Raw genomic sequence first — 20,631 nt, forward strand, 5'->3', positions numbered from 1 at the left:
ATTCTTTGATAGAGGAAGGGAGAAAGTTGAGAGGGTCTGGTTTGAATGAAAGTTTATTGAAGGAGATTGAGAGTTGCGGGTTGTGGGGTTGTGGTGGCTTCTCATTGGCTACTTTGCAGCGATTTATCATTGGCTGAGCTGTTGCTGGGCCGGAAGAAAATCTTCCTTCTTTTTGCTGGGGTATGTAAATTAAGTTGTGACAGGCAGTACAGGTGTGAGGGCTCCCTCTTCACTTTAAATGAGGTTTTCCTTTATTTATTTCCACATTTCCCCTTTTAATTAACATCTTTCCGTGAAAACACTGCTAATCAAGAATTGGGTTTTTCATATTTAGTGGTTTGGTCCCTCGGTGTTAGGAAGGACCTTTCCTCGTTGTCATGTCCCACATCAGAGGAAAAGTGTACAGACTGGAACTGTTGAAGGCACATCTGAGTAAACAAGGAAGGGTAGGAAGCAGAACTCTCAGCCATTTCCCAGTTAAAGTCTGTATCTTTTGAAGGTCATAAGCATTGGAGATCATCTCAAAGCGTTGAGCTAGCCTCCCCTTATTGGGTACATCATTTCCATAAGGGTTTGGCAGGCAATAGGTACAAAGCTTAAAAAATAATTACACAAAACAGGATTAAAAGTAATATGACAAATTCAGTTTGTATGATGGTTCTAAACCAGGATCCTAGACTTGAAGGTAGCCAACTGAACAAATTGCAGGACCGTGGATAATCAGGTGAAATTTGTTATAACCAGTGTGCTTGTTCCCTTATCTTGTGTAATTGAATTTCTACTTCTCCAGAGGCATTTATCCATGTACAACAGGTGATATTTACTATTGCATAAATGCCTCCTTGTTCATCAGGTGAGTAATCAAGGTCTATGTAGTTGTCCAAAACTACTTTAGCCAATGAGTCAAGCGATTGTTTGGGGGCTGCTGTTGCTTTGACTGTGGCATTGACCAGCTCTCCTAATATTAGGGAAAGATTTCTGATCACATGTTCATTGGCACTTGATCTGATGCAAGGGACAAAGACTCTCCCTATGGAGGCAAGCCCAGAGTCATGTATGTCTCTGGGTTGTTCTTGTCTGAATCTATGCCTCAGGACTGGAAAGGTAACAGCCATGGAGGCCAGTATAATTTTAAGGGTCTGTAGGTCACACAGGCAGTTTTATTCTGGTTACTCTTACCTTGTGTCCCTTTCTTTCATAAAGCCTGGAGACAAAATTTCTCAAGTTTGGGTGTTAATCAGAGCCAGGGAAATGGACCAGGGAGTCTCTAGCATCATGGACAGATCAGTTTTTGATGACAATTCGAGCAGTCTGAAAGGTTATCCCTCCCTCCCCTTAGCAATGGCCTGAGATACAGATGATGACATCTTTCCAGGTCAATGCCAGAGTAAAGGAAAGAAAGGGAAGAAAAAAGTGGTTCATGTTTAGCCAAAGTATGAAGTCTTGATCTAGCATTTTGAGAGGAAGTAGTCTACCTCAATATCAGATACTTCTCTTCCTACTCTACTCTATTTGGAGGTCTCTGGCTTTTGTATACAAGGTCAGATGGAGCCTTTTTCAGCTGTAAGATGTGTATCTAAGGTTCAAGTCCCTGAAGTATGGTTGCTATCTCAGTAGTGAGGAGGACCTAATACGGTCCCTTCCAAGGATATTCAAGAGCAATCTTTGTTCTTAGTGATTGAAATGTTACTTTGGAGATTTGTAACCAGATATTTGAGGAAACTAGAAGAATTCAGGATCTAGTACAGTTTACAGGTAGATAGCAAAACCTCAAGGACAATTAACAGGATTAGAATCTAATATAGACAAAGGTGTGAAAATAAGTTTTCTCTCCAAAATTGCCCCCATTTTTATCAAAGATAGTGACAGTAAAACTAATTTATTTTCATTGAACTTGGCCTGTTTATTTACTTAAGTGCACCAATAATAGTGATGGGCCATATAAGCTCTTTTTATGACTGCTTTGTTAGAACTTTTTATAAGGAATCTCAGATTGAGCTCTTAACAACCTCTCAAAACCAGGAAGCCAAGTCCAAGTCCAAGTCTAAGTAGTTCCTTAAAGCTATCTGGTTATATCTGAGTCTATGCATGCCTCTCTCATATGTGATATTCCAGTCAAAGCATTGGTAATACAGCCAATATTTCTAATTGCCTTGTTACAAGGAGAATAGATTCTTATTAAATTCATGTAAATAACTATATTTTTGTGAAAAGAATGCTCCAAATTTCCAAATTTTGAAGGGATCAGGAAGAGAAAACAAAAACAAATGTTTTATCTTTGTCTACATAATGTCTACATAAGTCATAGATAGCTTAAGAGAAAAGTTTTCCTTAAATCTGAAAAAAAACCATTAAGAAGCCAGCATTCTTTCAAACAAAAAAATGATAAAAAATTATAATCTTCCTCCTCAGTTCATTTAGTCCCATGTAATTAACACTTGTTCTGTTGAATTCAGTTTTTCCATTAGTTCTGGAAATTCTTACTCAGTTCAGTTTTATGATCTGAAAGTTTTCAGAAGCCTATACTTGTCAAAAGTCCTGTCCTTAAATTTTCTCGACATTAAAGTACTTTTGCGGGAATGCTGTTGTAAAAGCGCCAGAATAAAACAATACTGTTTGTATTTACTGTCTGTAAATGACAAAAGGCTAAAAATGGCAATGGTTAAAGATCTGATGAGAGTTCATTATATGGCAATTGGCAAGGAAATTCGGTTATTTCTGTGACATGCGTTTAAGATAGTAACTAAAATTATGACTGATAATGTCACACCAGGACATACCAGAATTTTAGGAATTTTATACAATTTCTAGAACACATATTAGCATTCACCCATTCACCAATGCTTTCTCACAGAAAAATTTCTTGCCATGACACAAAACCTGTACTAATAGAATCAAAGATCTTCAGTTTCTCTGTAAAAGCTCGCCAAAGTGGATAAACTTATGTTCAGTATTTAATGTTTCAGTGTTTTACCTTATTTGGAAATCATTCAGATATTCAGTGAATTTAGCTCATGATTTAACTGAACTTAACAAAACTTTAAAAAATGTATTATTATTATTGAGGTAACCTTGGTTTATACCATTATATAAGCTTCATGTTACAACATTGTATTTCTGCTTCTGTGTACTCTATAGTGTGCTCATCACCAAAAATTTAGTTTCCATTTGTCACCATTCAGATGACCCATTTATCCCCCCTCAACCCCATCCGGTATTCACTACTCTTCTCTGTATCTACGTGTTTGTCACCATTTGGTTTGTTTTTTTTCATTTATTTTGTTTGTTTCTTTGCTTTTTATATTCCACATGAGTGAAAGCCAACAGTATTTGTCTTTCTCCAACTGACTTATTTCTCTTAGCATAATACCATCAAGGTCCATCTATTTTGTTGCAAATGGCAAGATTTCATCCTTTTTATGGCTGAGTAGTATTCCACTGTATATATACCACATCCTCTTTATCCCTCTTCAGGGCTTCCTGATTTCATTTTAAATGAAATTTTCTTTTATTCATTTTCACAAGACAAAAACTTATATTCATAATATATGACAAAGCCTTTTAGTTACAGGAAGACAAAAAACCTAATTAAAATACTGACAAAATATTTGAACAGACATGTAATCAAAGTAGAATAATAAGCACATGAAAGGATGTTTAGCATCTGTAGCCATTTGAAGAATTCAACTTAAAACTATAATGAAATAACATTACACTTCCGTTAGAATGGCTAAAGTGAAAAAGGGTGACAATACCAACTGTTAGCAGGATATGGAACAATTGGAATTTTCATATGCTGCTAGTAAAATGTAAAATGGTATAACCACTTTGGAAAACGAGTTAACATTTTCTTAAAAAGTTAAACGCATATCTAATGTACAAACCAAGAGAAAGAAAAAGTATATATCTCTGCAATGATTCGTATTTGAATATTCATAGCAGCTTTATTTGTAATAGCCCCATACTAGAAACAATTCAAATGTCCATAGACAAAAGAATAGATAACAAGATATAAGATAGCTAAATAATGTAACAACACTTAATTAAAAGGAAAAAAAACCTCTTAATATGGGCAACAAAAATGATGTATCTGAAAATAATTATGCTTAGTGAAGGAAGCTAGACAAAAGCAGTGTATACTCTATGGTTCAATTTGTATTAAATTCTAGAAAATACAAGTAAACCATATGGACCTAAATAAGACAGTGGTTGTCTGGTGATACAAGTAGAGGGAAGGATGATTTGAAAACAGGTACAATGAAATTTTTGCAGCAATGGAAATATCTGAAGTAATGATTGTGGGTGAAACTTCATGAGTATGTATGTGTGTGTGTATATATATATACACACACACATACATACATTATCCTGCACAGATTTCAAGTATATAATTTGATATCTGTCTATCTATCTATCTATATCTACTTGTTATCACCAGGCAACCACTGACTTATATATATATCAAATTATATACTTAAAATCTGTGCAGGATAATGTATATACATTCTCTCTCAGTAAAGTAGTAAAATCTAAAAATATGTATTTTATAGAGTAACTATTGACTAATGTGGTAGAAGAGGTGGTGAATAAATGCCCCCAATTCAAACCATAGGACAGAAAATTCTGAAGCACTCCTACTTACTGAGAATTTTGAGGATGCTGGCCCAGGGAGTATATCCACAGCATCTTCCAAGTTTGCTCCAAGCTGGTGTGCTTCCTCCTGGGATGGACCTGACTCATTTACAGGGAATATCTGGCTCAATCCTGGGTCAACCCTTTTACCGTTTACCTGCCACTAGTCACCCTCTCCTAAACCCTCATCCTGGGACACCTCTGCATCTGGCAGTGAGGCAACAGCAGCTACAGTGCTCACTTCCTCCAGGCTTTGGTTCCCAGGCAGCTGCTGTCAGCGTTCAGACGATGACTCAGAATGTGCCCAGCCGGTCAGGCCTGCCTCAGGTGCACTCCCAGCTAGAGCACCGCCCCAGCCAGAGGAGCAGCTCCCCCGTGGGCCTTGCCAAACGGCGTGGCTCAGATGTGCTACAGCAGCCCCTGCCCGCCATGCCCGCCAGAGTCGTCAGTGTAGGTGAACTGGAGTACTGACAGTGAGCAGGGCAGCAGGCTTGCCTAAGCCTGGACCTTATGGTGGCACCCTGGTCAGGACGCTGCTTCCTCATCTCATGCTGGTTTGTGGGCTTTTACTTTGTAGCACTCTGTGCGAAGCTGTTTAAGGGCACCCAGGCACCTGGTGTTGTCTGCATTATGATGGAAGGAACTTATTAACCAATCGAGTGGAGCCTACATGGTCTGAATACAGGATGCAGTGTTGTCAGTCCTGAATACAGGGAAGTCTTTTTTTGTAAGACATGTGAATGAAGTGTTGGTGTCTTCACCAAGAGGTGGCACCTTAAGGGTTCTGAGGAAGTAAATGTATAGACCCTTATGTACAGACCTGTGTATAAACAACTTTTGTACATACATATAGGATAGCTTTTCTGAACTTACACAGCTGTACATAAAAGTAGCTGATATTAGTTAAGCCTGTGTCAACAGTTTCGATTGTTTTTCACTTGTACATTTGGGACTTTTTCTTTTGGTTGATTAAAGTTGCATATGCTAAGTGTGTGAATGAAAAAAAAAAAGTTGCCTAAAACATTGGTCAGCTTGACAACATACCCCAATATTGGTTTCCTTCTTTCTCTGTTACATTATTTCCCATGCTCTGCTCTTGTTCCCTGGAATCAGTTCTGGAAATAAACTACTATATGTAAGCCTTTTTCTCATAGGCTGCTTTCTGCTGGCTACTTAAGGTAGGGTATATGTCTTTTCTTCAAAGTCTCTCTGTACTATAAATATGGCTGATGATATAAATGGTGAAGGTCTGGCAATATATTTCAATACAGAAAGTATTTTTGAGTGATGCCTTCAGGAAAGGAAGAACTGTCTTCTGTAGATTTCTAAATATGTTCAATTGAATTATTCATCTGAAACGTCTCCAACTTTAAGTTGTTCCCCAACTTTACTTTGTGTAAATGTAACATGTTAAGAGATATATTTCCAGCCCATATGAGTGAAAGGAGTCACTTGAGCTCCTGTGTTAAATGAGAATTTGCAAACTTGAAACCTACTTTAGTGCTAAGCGAAACAGATGTGTTTTGTGCATTTCATTTAAGGATATTAGTTTGCACATTTATTTCCCCAAGGTCAAAACAAATGGGTACTGTGTATCTTTTCATCCAAATAGGAAAATGTTCCCCAGGAAAGCTTTGGTTTGGTTTGTTATTAAGGCATCATTTTAACTTGATAATGGGTACTTCTCATCTACAGCTTGAGACTAGCTTTAGATCTGGAGAATGGAGTCATTTGTGTGCTGGAACCTGCTTGTACCAGTTCCTGAGAGCTAAATATGCCCATCTCTTCTCAACTTTGTGTTCAGTGTCATCACATAGACAGCTTGAAATTGACAACGGTGGGAATATTTACACCACCGAAATTGGCAAATGCTGTAAATCAGGGCTTCCTTCATCCCCTTGCCTCCTCAGTTTATCAGGCCATCACTGATAAAACCAGCTAAAAGGCACATTGGTACACTGTGACAATCACCCTCAAGTTATTTCGTCCAACTTGCTTCTCACTAAGCTACCTATACAACGTAACCATAATTTTGAGAGAAAAGGGAACAAAGACCTCCTTTAAACCTTTCTTACTTTGCAGATGAGAGAATGGATGTCTAGAGAGGTTAGTTGATTTACTCATCATCACACAATTGGTTTCAGGGTTGGGGCTAGAATCAGCTTCTTGACTCTAGCTACTTGGTAGGAAAATGATTTTCTAATTATTCAGATTTGCAAGGTTCTCCTACAGTTGTGTGGACTCAACTTGACCGTAGGATCCCAACTAAAGCCTTAAACATATTTAGGTCCAAAACCTGTATTCAACCTATTCATTGTGGAAAATCCTAAACAAGCCTGTTGAGATTTTTTGGTTGTTTGTTTCATTGGCAATTTTAAGCCTTTTGAGAGCAGAAGAGTTCCAAGTTAACGCACTTACATACATATATAGACTCAAATGAAAACTGAAATGCTGCTCCATATATGTCTCTTGGATTTAGTTTTTTTTTTTTTTTTTTTTTTTTTTTTTTTTTTTTTTGCGGTATGCGGGCCTCTCACTGTTGTGGCCTCCCCCGTTGCGGAGCACAGGCTCTGGACGCGTAGGCTCAGCGGCCATGGCTCACAGGCCCAGCCGCTCCGCAGCACGTGGGATCTTCCCAGACCGGGGCACGAACCCGTGTCCCCTGCATCGGCAGGCGGACTCTCAACCACTGCGCCACCAGGGAAGCCCTGATTTAGTTGTTTTTAAACTCGCATGATTTATTGGATCTAATGATAAAAGAGAGCTATGAAGTTGATCTGATCATTGACCATCTTAATGCTTAAACAAATGATTTAAAAGATATAAAATATCTAAGACCAGAAAGACACATTTGTAAATATATATACAAATAAAGGCAAAATATAAACAAAATACTCTCAGAATCTTGGACTCAGTGCTAAAAGAATTTTGAGAATACCTTTAGTACAACTTAATTAGTGATTTGCAAATTGGTAATTATTGAATTTAATTGAATGTCAGGATATTCTTTAACTTGATGTAGCAACTTTGTTAGCACATTTCAGTGTTTCTAAGTGTTTTACAGACTGTGAGGACTGCTTTCAGTGTGGAATGAGAATGTTAATTCTCATAACAGTTATATGGAAAGCATCTCATTACTTGAGGGAAGGTTTCCTGAAAGGAGTAGTTTGTTCCTCCTCCTTATCTGTGGATGGGTTTGGGAAGTCTGTGTTTCCTACCCTTCCATGGTAAAGTTTTGAGATGCAAATACTTCTAGGTATGTTTTAGGAAGAATATTCACACTGTTCACTGGCTTTACAAAGAATTCTATGAATCCTCTGAAGATAAAGGTAAGGGAAAAGTTAATTCATTTTTATTTGGCATCTACTATGTGCAACACTGTACCATGCATTTAAATACCTGGTTGCATTTATTTAGTCTTCACAGTTTGAAGACATAATGTTACCTGGCTCTGATCTGTCTGACTTATCTTCCTGATCTGCTCCAGCAAGTTCTTAGCCTCTTAACCCTCAGAGTTATTGCTAGTGGATTCTAGAGTTAATCGGGTGAATCTATGTATTAGATGGTAAGTAGTTATTTATTTATTTTACAAATCCTTATTGTTCAGTTTGCTTCCTTGGATTTATCATTGTTTACCCACAGTGTTCTATAGGATATTGCCATTTTCTATCAGGAGCTCCCTTGGGCAAAAACATATATTCACCTAAATAAGTGAAGCATCTATCTGTATATGAAGGTAAAATATTATGCAAACATTTTGTAACTGGCCTATGAAATGAACATGTAGAATTCTATATGAAAATGGCCAGTTTTCCCTTTGAGTGTTCAGATTTTGGATTTCTTTTTGTTAATGGGTGAAATATGTGGCTGTAGTTTTCCAACAGTCATTTGAAGGCTTTTGTCTGGACACAAAAATCAGTAAAAACATTTACTGTAGTTTGACTTGAAGTTTTCATCAAGTGAGCTGATGAGAAGGCAGGTGGTTACGATGAAGCAAGACAAGCCTTAGATTGCTACAGGCATGACTCACTGTGAAATACAAGTGAGCAATATATGAAAGCAGCAAAGGATTGAAAGGATGGAATAATTTCATATTTCAACACAAAAGATTGCCTGGGAATTTTTCCTATTCAAAAGGGGAAATATGACCTTCTGTCCTGGCTTATAAACAAATCTATGCAACATTTTTCAGCATGCCTGCTGTTTCCTACATCGTTGAAAATGTATCCCACAGCCTCCAGAGAACCCAGCAAGCTTAAACCTGGCAAATACATTAATCCCTCCCTAGCCATTTGAGAAGAACCTGAGATCCCAAAATTCTACTCTTGTTACTGAAGCAGTTTTCAAAACCCAACTGAAAGCAGCTGGATTTTTTTACAAGAAAAATAGAAGGTGAACTGAGTGAGATATGGGCACAGAGGTGAATTTTCATGCTCTTAATATGCCTGAGAAACTGTGAGGCAGAGAGTAGGACTATAAGTACCCGTGGTGAATTGAGTTACATCTTTGAATGTCAGGCCATTGAATTCTTTGTGGTGTTTAAGTCCCTTCATAATGAGTTAGGTCATTAGGGAAATATGCTATCCTAATTACCTTTATAATCTTATTGACCTTTACAGATTTATGGGTGCATCCTCTTTATTCTGTAGAAATTCTCATGTGATATGGCATAGGCTAGTGTTTCAAGGCAAGGGCTTTGGAGCTAGAAGATCTAAATTCACATGTGGCTCTACTGCTTGCTAGTTGTGACACCTTGGGAAAATTTGGTAACTTGTAATTTCCTTGTGTCCCAGTTTCTTCATGGATAAGATTAGAATTGTAACAGCAATTGCCTTTTTAAGGTTATTTGCCAGGACTGCATGAATTAATGGATGTAAAGTTCCCAGCACAGGACCTTGCATCTAGGAAGCACTCTGCATTTTAGCTCTTGTTAGGAGGCTGTTCTGTTAGTTATAGGAAGAGGCCAGTACTGGGACAAGTCCTGGCATCCTGATTCTGCCAGATGCTGCCCAAGTTGTCAAGGCAATTAACCTCTCTCAATTTAGAATTTTCATCTGGCACAGTGAAGGCAGTGACTGGATATAGCTTATATGACCAATAAGGAAGGGTTTAATGAATTGTAGGATAATAATCACTAACATTTATTGGTTACTGTTTTAAGTGATTTACATACATCAATTCTTATAATAACCCTATGAGATAAGGACTATTTTTTCACTTCCCATTTTATAGATGAAGAAATTAAAATACAGAGAGATTAGGTAATTTAACACACAGCTAGTAAGTGGCAGATCTGGGATTAAGTGGGTTAAAAAACAGTATATATAATATTATCCCATTTTGGGGAAAAGCATTATATATTTAAACTGTATTATAAACTGTATTATATATACAAACTGTATTTTTAATATATAAACTGTATTACATATGTATATATTTATATATGTGTGTATATATACACACACAACACACATAAACACACATATGCATGCACACCATGTCCAAAAGAAAATTAAGAGAGTTTCACATGATATGAATATTTTATTGGGTGAGAAACATATTGCTGGTGAACAGGGAGACTTCAAACCTGAAAGTGGTATGAAGCTCAGAGGCGTGATATTATAGGGTGTCTTATAAAGAAAGAATGAGGAAGTTGTTTAACCTTTACAGTGATTGACTATTACAATGGGGGTTTCGAGACAGAAGAGAATTGGTTAAAAGAGATTATCTTGTACCATGTTAAGAAGACAACTTAGGCTTTATTTATGACTATCAGAGGCATTTATAAGAAATAACCTAAGTTAAATTTCATTTACATTCATGGAATAAACAAGATTAAATTTTGCTTATGTGGCTTAACTGGTTTTGTCTGCTCAGGAGTCTTCAAGCCTGTTCTCCTTTATTTTAACAATTCCCTCCTTCTGGTCATTCTCTCAGCGAGCTGTCACTCTTGGATACCACTGTTGAGGTAGTCACTCGGATGGATGGATGGTCATATAGTCACTATTACCAAGGGATACTCTCCAGATTGTTAAAATGTTAAAATGAAATATACCTAGGAGGTGAAATTTAGGGCAACCTTACATTTCTTCATTTTTCTGATGATGTTTTTTAATCCTTGTATAATTGTATTCCTTGAATAATAACTTTTATGCAAAAATAAATATGTGGGTTGGACTAGATGAACTTTCAGGTCCTGCCTGAAAATTACATTCTGTGATTCTACATACCAAATTAACACAGCAGCAGGGAGTTTTTGCTGTAGGAAGGTGGACAGTACCTCACCTGCCACTTGTTTTCGAGAGATTCCAGGGATACACCTATGTGGGGAGTGTCACCATTGCCCATGCTGCTGGTGTCAGGAGAATTGCTGTTATGGAAAGCCTACTACTCTGTTGTGATTAAAGCAACCAGAGGCTCACCCTTGCCTCCTCTTTACTGTTTTCCAAAGCAGCAGTGGAGTGACAGAAATGCCTAGGGGAAGCAGTATGTGTGGTGTGTATGGAACAGTCATTATTTAGTGACACACAGTTCCTTTCCATCTGAATGGCAAAGTATGCTTATATTAGGTAATTCAAATGTTTCTATTAAAATGATTGCTAATTAAAATATTCAAGAAGATGGGGGAAGATGAGATATAGATTAACTGCTAGGGTCTGGTTCTACTGCAGTGTTAATGTTTGAGACATTGTCACTCTGAGACAGCCAAGAGGCAGGTCAAGGTTGTGTGTAGGGCTCAGCAAACAAAAACACCAAATCTGTTCTCAAAATAATTTTATATATGATATTTTAAAAAACAAAGTAACTGGGAAAGATCAGAAACTTGTTACAATTTCTAAGACTTATTTTATGGTTCTGTACTAGTCATTGTTTAAATGTGTATGAGATGTGTTATCTTAACAGTATTTAGGGTCTCTAAAGGTCTTAAACTAGCCTTAGCATCATCACACCATGTGATTAAAATGACTCTTGGAGACAGAGAATACAGAATAATGACTGGATGAGCAAAATATGGGCAGTTGCAAATAATTCTAAGCTGATGGCTGGGATATTTACTCAAGCATAAGTCACTGATTACTGATCACTGCATATAGCTCTTTACCAAAGGTCAATGCCCTTTTCCTATGGGCCTCACTCCTTGTTTCTGGAACAGGAAAGATTAATGTACCTGAAAGTAAGATTTTTTTTATATAACTGAATAAATCTTAAAGTTTCTCTCCTTCAGACATGAGTAAAGAGGGAAGATGTATCTCGTAGGGATTAAAGTTATTTGACTATTCAGTCACCGTTTTAAGCTCTCCTGTGACCCTCTTCTTTACCATCAGAGGATAATCTAAACTAGAAGAGGCAAAGGGGGTTGTCTTAGGTTGTTTTTGAGAAAAATGTATCTTTCCTAATTCTGTACTTGAAACACAGAGCATTGCTCTTTATTAACTAAATACATTAATTTTCAATTTGGTATGCAAAAATTAAATTTTTCCCATCTGAATGATGGTTGGTCTCTGCATGTTATGTACCATCTGCTCCATTGTTTAACAAAATAAGCATGAGATATCTATTTCTTTTTTAGAAGAAAAAGAAGGCTTAAGAGTCAAGAGACATTTTGAAGCAGGATTCTGTGGAAGAACAGGATCCTTAGTTTAGAAGAAAAGGAGTTGGATTCAGTTTTCCTATTTCCTTCCTCTGGTCTAATATGTAGGAAGCCAAAAATCAAGGAGCAAGTATGTGCTAGGAGAAACAGGCTTGATCTAGGAGATCTAGATTATGAATAGCTGGTGAGACACTCGACCAATGTGTAAGGGTTAATAAATAATGACAGAAATGGAAATCAATTAACTGTTTTAATTTGTACCTTGATGAATGATTTGCATACACTTTGGAGCAAGAGACTCAGCTCAGCATTCCCCTGGGCTCCTTTTCGTTTTCACTCCTTGGAATAGCAGTTGAGGCAAGTGGGGAAGCATAGAAGTCTTGCTTGCTGGAGAGAGTGCCCTCTAATCGCTGTATCCTAACCCTACCAGGATTTAGAAAGAATAAATTTAAAACTGCTTAGAGGGAGATTTAAAGAGTTGACAGAGCAAAGCCAATTAAGGTAAATGGACTTGTTCTGTCAGTGATGCTTGTGATTGTTTATTTCATAATGGAACCAAGCCCTAGCATAGCAATACCAGAACACCAGGCCTTTATGTTGTAGATAAGAGTATCGAGGTCTCAGTCTCTGGTTGCTAGCAAATCTTTGGCACTCCCTAAGTGAAAACACAGCTTCTTAAAATTTTGAAAAATTATCAGCATATAACTCATTCATTCGATAAGTGTTTGTGGGTACTTCCTATATGCCAGGTAAACCGTTTTTCTCCAATAAAGGATCAGGAAAAAATTAGTGAGATTAATAAGTCTCCAGATATGGGGACATAAATCATTCCTTCTCTCTAATTTTGAGAAACATCTCTGATTGGACTTTTTAAAATTTGCCCAATTGATGCCTGCCCAATTAAATTATAAAGATACAACAATTTTTCTCAATTCTTGACTCTGATATAACACAGGAATCTCTAAGCCTCAAGTGTTTTTCAAGTATCCATTATCGATTGAATGTGATTTTCTTCTAAGAAACTGAAAAATTCACTGAATAAGTAAGTGTCCCAGAAATGGGATGCTCTGCAGTTGGTTCACAAAGTAAGATTAATGACACCATGTAGTTGGTGATGCCAAGGCCATGTGGAGCTGTCATGGGAGATTAGGTTGTAACCATCTGTTTTCCATGTGATGGCTTAATAAACACCACCACCTGCACTGACGTGTTATTACAGTTGGCCTCCTGGGTATTTGTAGATCAGGGTACTTGGGCACAAGGAAGGAATTGTTGCATCTCCTTGAGTTACCACATGGAATGTTTGTGGCATATATTAAAACAGTGGTCCCATTTTAAGGTTTTTGTCTTTCTCTGTCTGACTTACTTCACTTATGGTAATCTCTAGGTCCATCCATGTTGCTGCAGATGGTGTTTTCTTAAATACAGACAGCATTATGACAGCTTTGATCAGATGCAGATTAGAAGGGAAAAGCTCACAGGGGGAAGAAAAGGAAAGGAGACAGAGTGAGAGCAGTAAGTGAGAGCAAACAGACAAAAGGAAGAGAAAATGATTAAAATAGTCACAATAAAGAAGTCAGTCTTGACCCATTTAGTTTAGGCATAAAGATCTTGCCTACCTCAAATGTAGTAGTATTTTTTTTCATTAGTAGTATTTTTTTCAACAGCTATAACTGCTGCTTTTTTAAAAAATAAATTTATTTATTTTTGGCTGCATTGGGTCTTCGTTGCTGCACGCGGGCTTTCTCTAGTTGTGACGAGCAGGATCTACTCTGGTGCATGGGCTTCTCATTGTGGTGGTTTGTCTTGCTGCAGAGTATGGGCTCTAGGTACACGGACTTCACTAGTTGTGGCATGCAGGCTCAGTAGTTGTGGCTCGCAGGCTCTAGAGCTCAGGCTCAGTAGTTGTGGCACACAGGCTTAGTTGCTCTGTGGCATGTGGGATCTTCCCAGACCAGGAATCGAACCCATGTCCCCTGCATTGGCAGGCAGATTCTTAACCACTGCACCACCAGGGAAGCCCCATAACTGCTGCTTTTAATAATGAATTTTAGCTACCACAAATGTTAGGTTTATTTGTTTAGTAAGACAGGAAATGTGTAATCATTTTAGCCATATTTCCAGCTAAAATTATGAAGAAAAATTAAAAGCTTGGCTCGAAAACTATTTGTGAAATTTGCTTTTTGAGAAAATCTTATCTTTGACTATGCAAGGTAAATGAGTTTTTACCATGCAATAGTTAATCTTTAAAACAAACTCAAACACTATTCTTTTGTAGCCTGTCTTATTCTTTCAGATTAAATGACTTTTAGATGCCATGAATTCAGACTTGATTTTGCTAGCACACAAAAGGCAGGTCTCCTTTTGGAGATTATTGTAAGAAAATTCTATGTTTGTGAGATCCTAGTGTGGACAAAAAGTATTGCCTGCTTTTTCAGTAAACAAAGAAAGTTGCCTGCCATCAAGCCCTCAGCTGCTGCAGCTGCCCCTTACGATGCTCCCTGAGGGGAATTCAGGATGGAGAAAAACAGGATACTGGCCCTAGATAGTTAAGATACATATCAAAGGAATACTTTCAATGAGCCCAGACTCTTGCATCTTCCCATACATAGAAAAGCACTAAAATTATTAGCTTGAGATGTCTGTTTTTTGTGATAAGCGGTAATCTTTTGATGTTCAACTACTTGGTTTTTTTTCTTTTTCTTTTTGTTCCCTTTCAAAAAATCCTGTGTATCATGGCTCCTCCCTTCCTTCTTTGGAACAGCCCTTAGAGCTCTCTGAGAGGCTGTCTCCCAGGCTATAGTCCTCAGTAAGTTCCCCAAATAAAACATAACTCGCACTTTTAGGTTGAGCATTTTTTTTTCAGTCAACACTGAATTTGGAGATGCTGCAGTTTCATGCAAGTGGCCAATGACATTTACCACTTTCTGTTCTAAAAGTCCATTTCAAATGGGGAGTGCAAGGCGAGGCCAGTGAGAAGCAGAAATTTTGCTGTATCACTACCTGTGTTTACAGACATCCTCTACTCCTTGTAAGCCACCTTGCTTTTAGCAACTTCATATTTATACACCTCCCTGTCATTTTTCTACTCAATTTGATATCATTTGGTCTTTGCTCTGACTCAATACAGAGTTCTTAAAATGCTTCAGGTCAATTGTTTTAAAGGACACACTAAAGTAACTCATGTCCCAATAAGAAAATGCTAAATTCTTTGCTGCTTTTCTGGGCATTGCATTCCACATTTCTTTGCAGGCAAGAAAACAGAGCCTAAAGCCTGAAGCTCATTTAGGGGATTGAGAGGATGAAATTTCCTTCTTGATTAACAGTTGACTAATTATGAGTTCCTGTTTTGCCTGGAGGGATATAGCCACTGTTTGAGCTTTTATAAACTCTTAAGTATCTATGTTCCTTTTCGAAAAACCTCATCCAAATTCCAATGAAATCTCCTCCTCTATTAGTTCACTGCCCAGATTTTTTAAATGGGAAAAGGCAAAAGCAAAAGCAAACCAACCAACTGGAAAAAAATTCAGTGAGTGCCTTGAGGCTTTGAGATAAGCTAGAAATAGATCCATACCCTGCTATCCATGTGTATGATACACAGGAAAAATTAGAACAATTAAAAATTTTTGAGTCTTTTTCCTTTGAAAATTTGATTTGTATTGTAAGTTCATAAGGCATGATAAATACTGGGAAGGGAAGTTCTGTGTGTGGGGGGGGGAGGGTGGGGGGGGTGGGTGTTTTCTTTTTCCATGTAGTTTCCTGAAAGGCTCTGGAAGTAAACTAACTTGCTTTGCTGTTTGTGTTGTCACAATTGCTTTCTTGGAAAGATAAGCCACAGGTCCCTTTGAGAAATGGGTAACCATGTTATTGGCATTTACACAGAGGCTTCTGCAAGGATGTTGGCAACCTCAGCTGAAAATCTGACTTTTGTGCTGAAAGTGGTGCTATCAAGGCCTATGGAATTGCCACAGCCTTTGCTAAGATTTTAGTTCCTTTTGTTTATTATTTTCACCCTTTTCTACTAGAATACAATTCATGGTACTTGTAAAACATTAGAATATTAACCCTCTCTAAAAAGACAGAAAGAGACCTGATCCTATTAAAAATAGTTCTCAAATTCAAAATGCCAGGAAAGCCTACTTGTCATTCTCCTTATGAAGTTATTTCAATAAATAAAACTCATTGTGCTTTCCGATATATAATTCAAAGTACCTCATTTATGGTATTTTAAAAAAAAAATGTGTTTGGGTATATTGTGAAGCAAAGATATTAATGGCTCAGCATCTCTAAAATCTGAAGTCATTTCCAAAATAAAGTTTGAAATATTCCTACTGGTTTGGTGTTCTAAGAAATAGCAAATGAGAACTACAATTCCAATTTTATTTTAAAATTGTTGGGATTTGTTAGAAATAATTGTGTGGTGTTGATTACCAAAAACTATAAAACATCTTGATTTTTTTCATTATAATAATTTGTCAAAAAATGCCATGAGTTTCATTTTTCAATGTACCGTATGGTTTTTAGTTCTGAAGTTTTAGCAAGATATAATTCAACAGCAAGTAGTAAAAGCAGGCCATTTTAATAACTATTTCAAACAAGTTATTTACTTTCAAAAATGATTGGCCCTAAAATGTTCTCCCTTGAATATTATAAACATAAAATGTAAGCAGAACTTTATATTTTAAAAAAGTGAGGAAAAGTAAATCAATAGCGATGAAAATCATGAAAATAAAATATTTGCCTTTATTGTGATATTGCAGACTTTAGAGAATATCCTAAGTTCTGAGTCAATTGCTTATTAAAACAATTATAATTGTCATGAAGTATTTAAGTGGGTATTATGTGTATGGCTTGTAATAGAAACTTTGTGTCTATGCCTCTGAGCTCACATTGTAGTAGAAAAAAGAACAAATCGAAGATCACCACTTATTTTCCCCCAAATGTTATATTGAACCCAGTCCTGTAGACTGTTAAAGTTATAAAACTAAAGAGTTCTATGGTGAAGTACACTTTGGAAATTCTGTGTAAAATTTAAACTTGTCCTTTAATATAAAGCTTCTCAGTTCTGTTGCTATGTTAATGTGAACTCTGGGTCTACAACAGAATGATCATTTATCAAATTTGTTTGACAATTGTATTAGTCAGGGTTCTCCAGAGTAATAGAACCAGTAGGAGATATCTGTCTATACATCTATCAATCAATCAATTTATTATGAGGGATTGGCTCACCTGAATGTGGAGACTGAGAAGTCCCACAATCTGCTCTTTGCAAGTTGGAGGTGCAGGAAAGATGATGATGTTGCTTCAGTCCAAACCCAAAGGCTTGAGAACTAGGGGAGCCAATAGTGGGAATCATTAAAAATAATTGTGGAGTATCCCAGGGCCCAGGAATCAGAGGGCCTATGGTGTAGATACTGGCCTAAATCTGAAGGCCTGAGAACTAGAAGTGCCAACGTCTGAGGGCAGGAGAAGGTGGATGCTCTGCTCAAGTAGAGAGCAAATTTGCCCTTCCTGTGCCATTTTGTTCTATTCAGCCTCTCATTGGATTGGATGATGCCCACCTGCGTTGGTGACTGGAGGTCTTTTTTTACTCAGTTTACTGATTCAAATGCTGATCTCTTCCCGAAACACCCTCACAGACATACCCAAAAGTAATGTTTTACCAGCTATCTGGCATCTCTCAGCCCAGTCAGGATGACACATAAAACTAACCATAACAACTTTGGAACTCTTTTCTCATGACATGTTCATGGGATTCCCTGGATGTTCTTTATAAGCTGCTGACATATACCATATATATATATATATATATATATATATATATATATATATATATATATATATATAAAGTTGATCCTTGAACAATGCAGAGGTTGGGGCACCAACCCTCACGCAGTCTAAAGTCTGAGTATAACTTTATAGTCAGCCCTCCATATCTTCAGTTTCACAGCCATGGAGTCAACCAACTGTGGAACATGTAGTACTATAGTATGCAGTTATTGAAAAAAATTCATGTGTAACTGAATTCATGTGTAACTGGATCTGCACAGTTCAAACTTGGGTTGTTCAAGGGTCAACTGTATGAAGGAGCTAAACTTTGCCATTAAAATGGTAGAAGTATTTCAAGGATGAAATTTTTAGATAACTAAATTAAAAAAAATACAGGTCCCTCATTTTTTAATATGATATTTTTATTTTATTTTATTTCATAACATGTCTTTTCTTTCAGCAATTGTTGATCATTTATCTAAACTTAGACCATTTAAACTTGACCTAGGTGTCAAAGTATATTTTCCTATAATAGTGTAACTCATGAAACCAATAGAATAATGTATTGAACTGGCAAAACACCTATTCCTGTTAGGGTGAATACCAATTTGACTGAGTCTTAGTGGGAAAGGAGAACATCTACAGCAACAAGACAGAGCTATTAGCACTAAGAACTAAATGATCTGTGCCAGCCAGACTTCATTCCAATAAATATTTGCTCTGAAAAGATAAGATTGCAAACCAGTAAATACTTTCACTGTTTGCTTTAGGAAATTCGTGTAAATCATTTTTTATCTGAGATAACAATCTGCTTATCTGGAAAAATAGCTCATTTATCAAATAGCGATTTACTTATGAAGACTTACTTCAAGACCTTCATCTTACTGTATTCACCAACACCAAACTATTACGAACTTTGCCCATTCCCATTTTATTCCTCTCCCTACAAAACCTTGAAAGACCCACCTTAAAACCACTTTAGCTCAGAAACCAAAACTCTATAAATCTCTCCCTCTGGCTTCTCTCTTCTGAGACACAGCTAACATGGTATTCTGCTTTACTGTAGTGAGTTCTAATAACTTTAGCTTTACTGATTCTTTGCTTGGTGATTTTTTATTTGTCCATAACATTTATTTCACCAAATATATAATAAAATTTTACAGAGGAAAGATTTTACACTTTTTTTTTACATCTTTATTGGAGTATAATTGCTTTACAATGGTGTGTTAGTTTCTGCTTTATAACAAAGTGAATCAGTTATACATATACATATGTTCCCATATGTCTTCCCGCTTGCATCTCCCTCCCTCCCACCCTCCCTATCCCACCCCTCTAGGTGGTCACAAAGCACCGAGCTGATCTCCCTGTGCTATGCAGCTGCTTCCCACTAGCTATCTATTTTACATTTGGTAGTGTATATATGTCCATGCCACTCTCTCACTTTGTAACAACTTATCCTTCCCCCTCCCCATATCCTCAAGTCCATTCTCTAGTAGGTCAGCCTCTTTATTCCCGTCTTACCCCTAGGTTCTTCATGACTTTTTCTTTTTTTCTTAGATTCCATATATATGTGTTAGCATACAGTATTAGTCTTTCTCTTTCTGACTTACTTCACACTGTATGACAGACTCTAGGTCCATCCACCTCACTACAAATAACTCAATTTCGTTTCTTTTTATGGCTGACTAATATTCCATTGTATATATGTGCCACATCTTCTTTATCCATTCATCTGATGATGGACACCTAGGTTGTTTCTGTCTCTTGGCTATTGTAAATAGAGCTGCAGTGAACATTTTGGTACATGACTCTTTTTGAATTATGGTTTTCTCAGGGTATATGCCCAGTAGTGGGATTGCTGGGTCATATGGTAGTTCTATTTGTAGGTTTTTAAGGAACCTCCATACTGTTCTCCATAGTAGGCTGTACCAATTCACATTCCCAACAACAGTGCAAGAGTGATCCCTTTTCTCCACACCCTCTCTAGCAATTATTGTTTCTAGATTTTTTGATGATGGCCATTCTGACTGATGTGAGATGATATCACACTGTAGTTTTGATTTGCATTTCTCTAATGATTAATGATGTTGAGCATTCTTTCATGTGTTTGTTGGCAATCTGTATATCTTCTTTGGAGAAATGTCTATTTAGGTCTTCTGCCCATTTTTGGATTGGGTTGTTTGTTTTTTTGTTACTGAGCTGCATGAGCTGTTTGTAAATTTTGGAGATTAATCCTTTGTCAGTTGCTTCATTTGCAAATATTTTCTCCCATTCTGAGGGTTGTCTTTTGGTCTTGTTTATGGTTTCCTTTGCTGTGCAAAAGCTTTGAAGTTTCATTAGGTCCCATTTGTTTACTTTTGTTTTTATTTCCATTTCTCTAGGAGGTGGGTCAAAAAGGATCTTGCTGTGATTTATGTCATAGAGTGTTCTGCCTATGTTTTCCTCTAAGAGTTTGATAGTTTCTGGCCTTACATTTAGGTCTTTAATCCATTTTGAGCTTATTTTTGTGTATGGTGTTAGGGAGTGATCTAATCTCATACTTTTACATGTACCTGCCCAGTTTTCCCAGCACCACTTATTGAAGAGGCTGTCCTTTCTCCACTGTACATTCCTGCCTCCTTTATCAAAGATAAGGTGCC

At 37.1% G+C, this 20,631-nt stretch overlaps 1 protein-coding gene across 2 annotated transcripts in view; it reads left to right on the forward strand.

The window, feature by feature from the left end:
• Positions 1–5,056: 5,056 nt before the first annotated feature.
• Positions 5,057–20,631, forward strand: part of BANK1 (B cell scaffold protein with ankyrin repeats 1) — a 439,628-nt gene continuing 424,053 nt past the window's right edge. Inside the window, exon 1 of one of the 2 annotated variants that reach the window (XM_033402064.2) lies at positions 5,057–5,186. The gene's annotated coding sequence lies outside the window, so the exon portion shown is untranslated. The remainder of the gene's footprint in view (positions 5,187–20,631) is intronic. The other variant, XM_049708850.1, reaches the window with a different exon arrangement.

The sequence above is a fragment of the Orcinus orca genome, chromosome 4, assembly GCF_937001465.1.
Source record: "Orcinus orca chromosome 4, mOrcOrc1.1, whole genome shotgun sequence".
NCBI lineage: Eukaryota > Metazoa > Chordata > Mammalia > Artiodactyla > Delphinidae > Orcinus > Orcinus orca.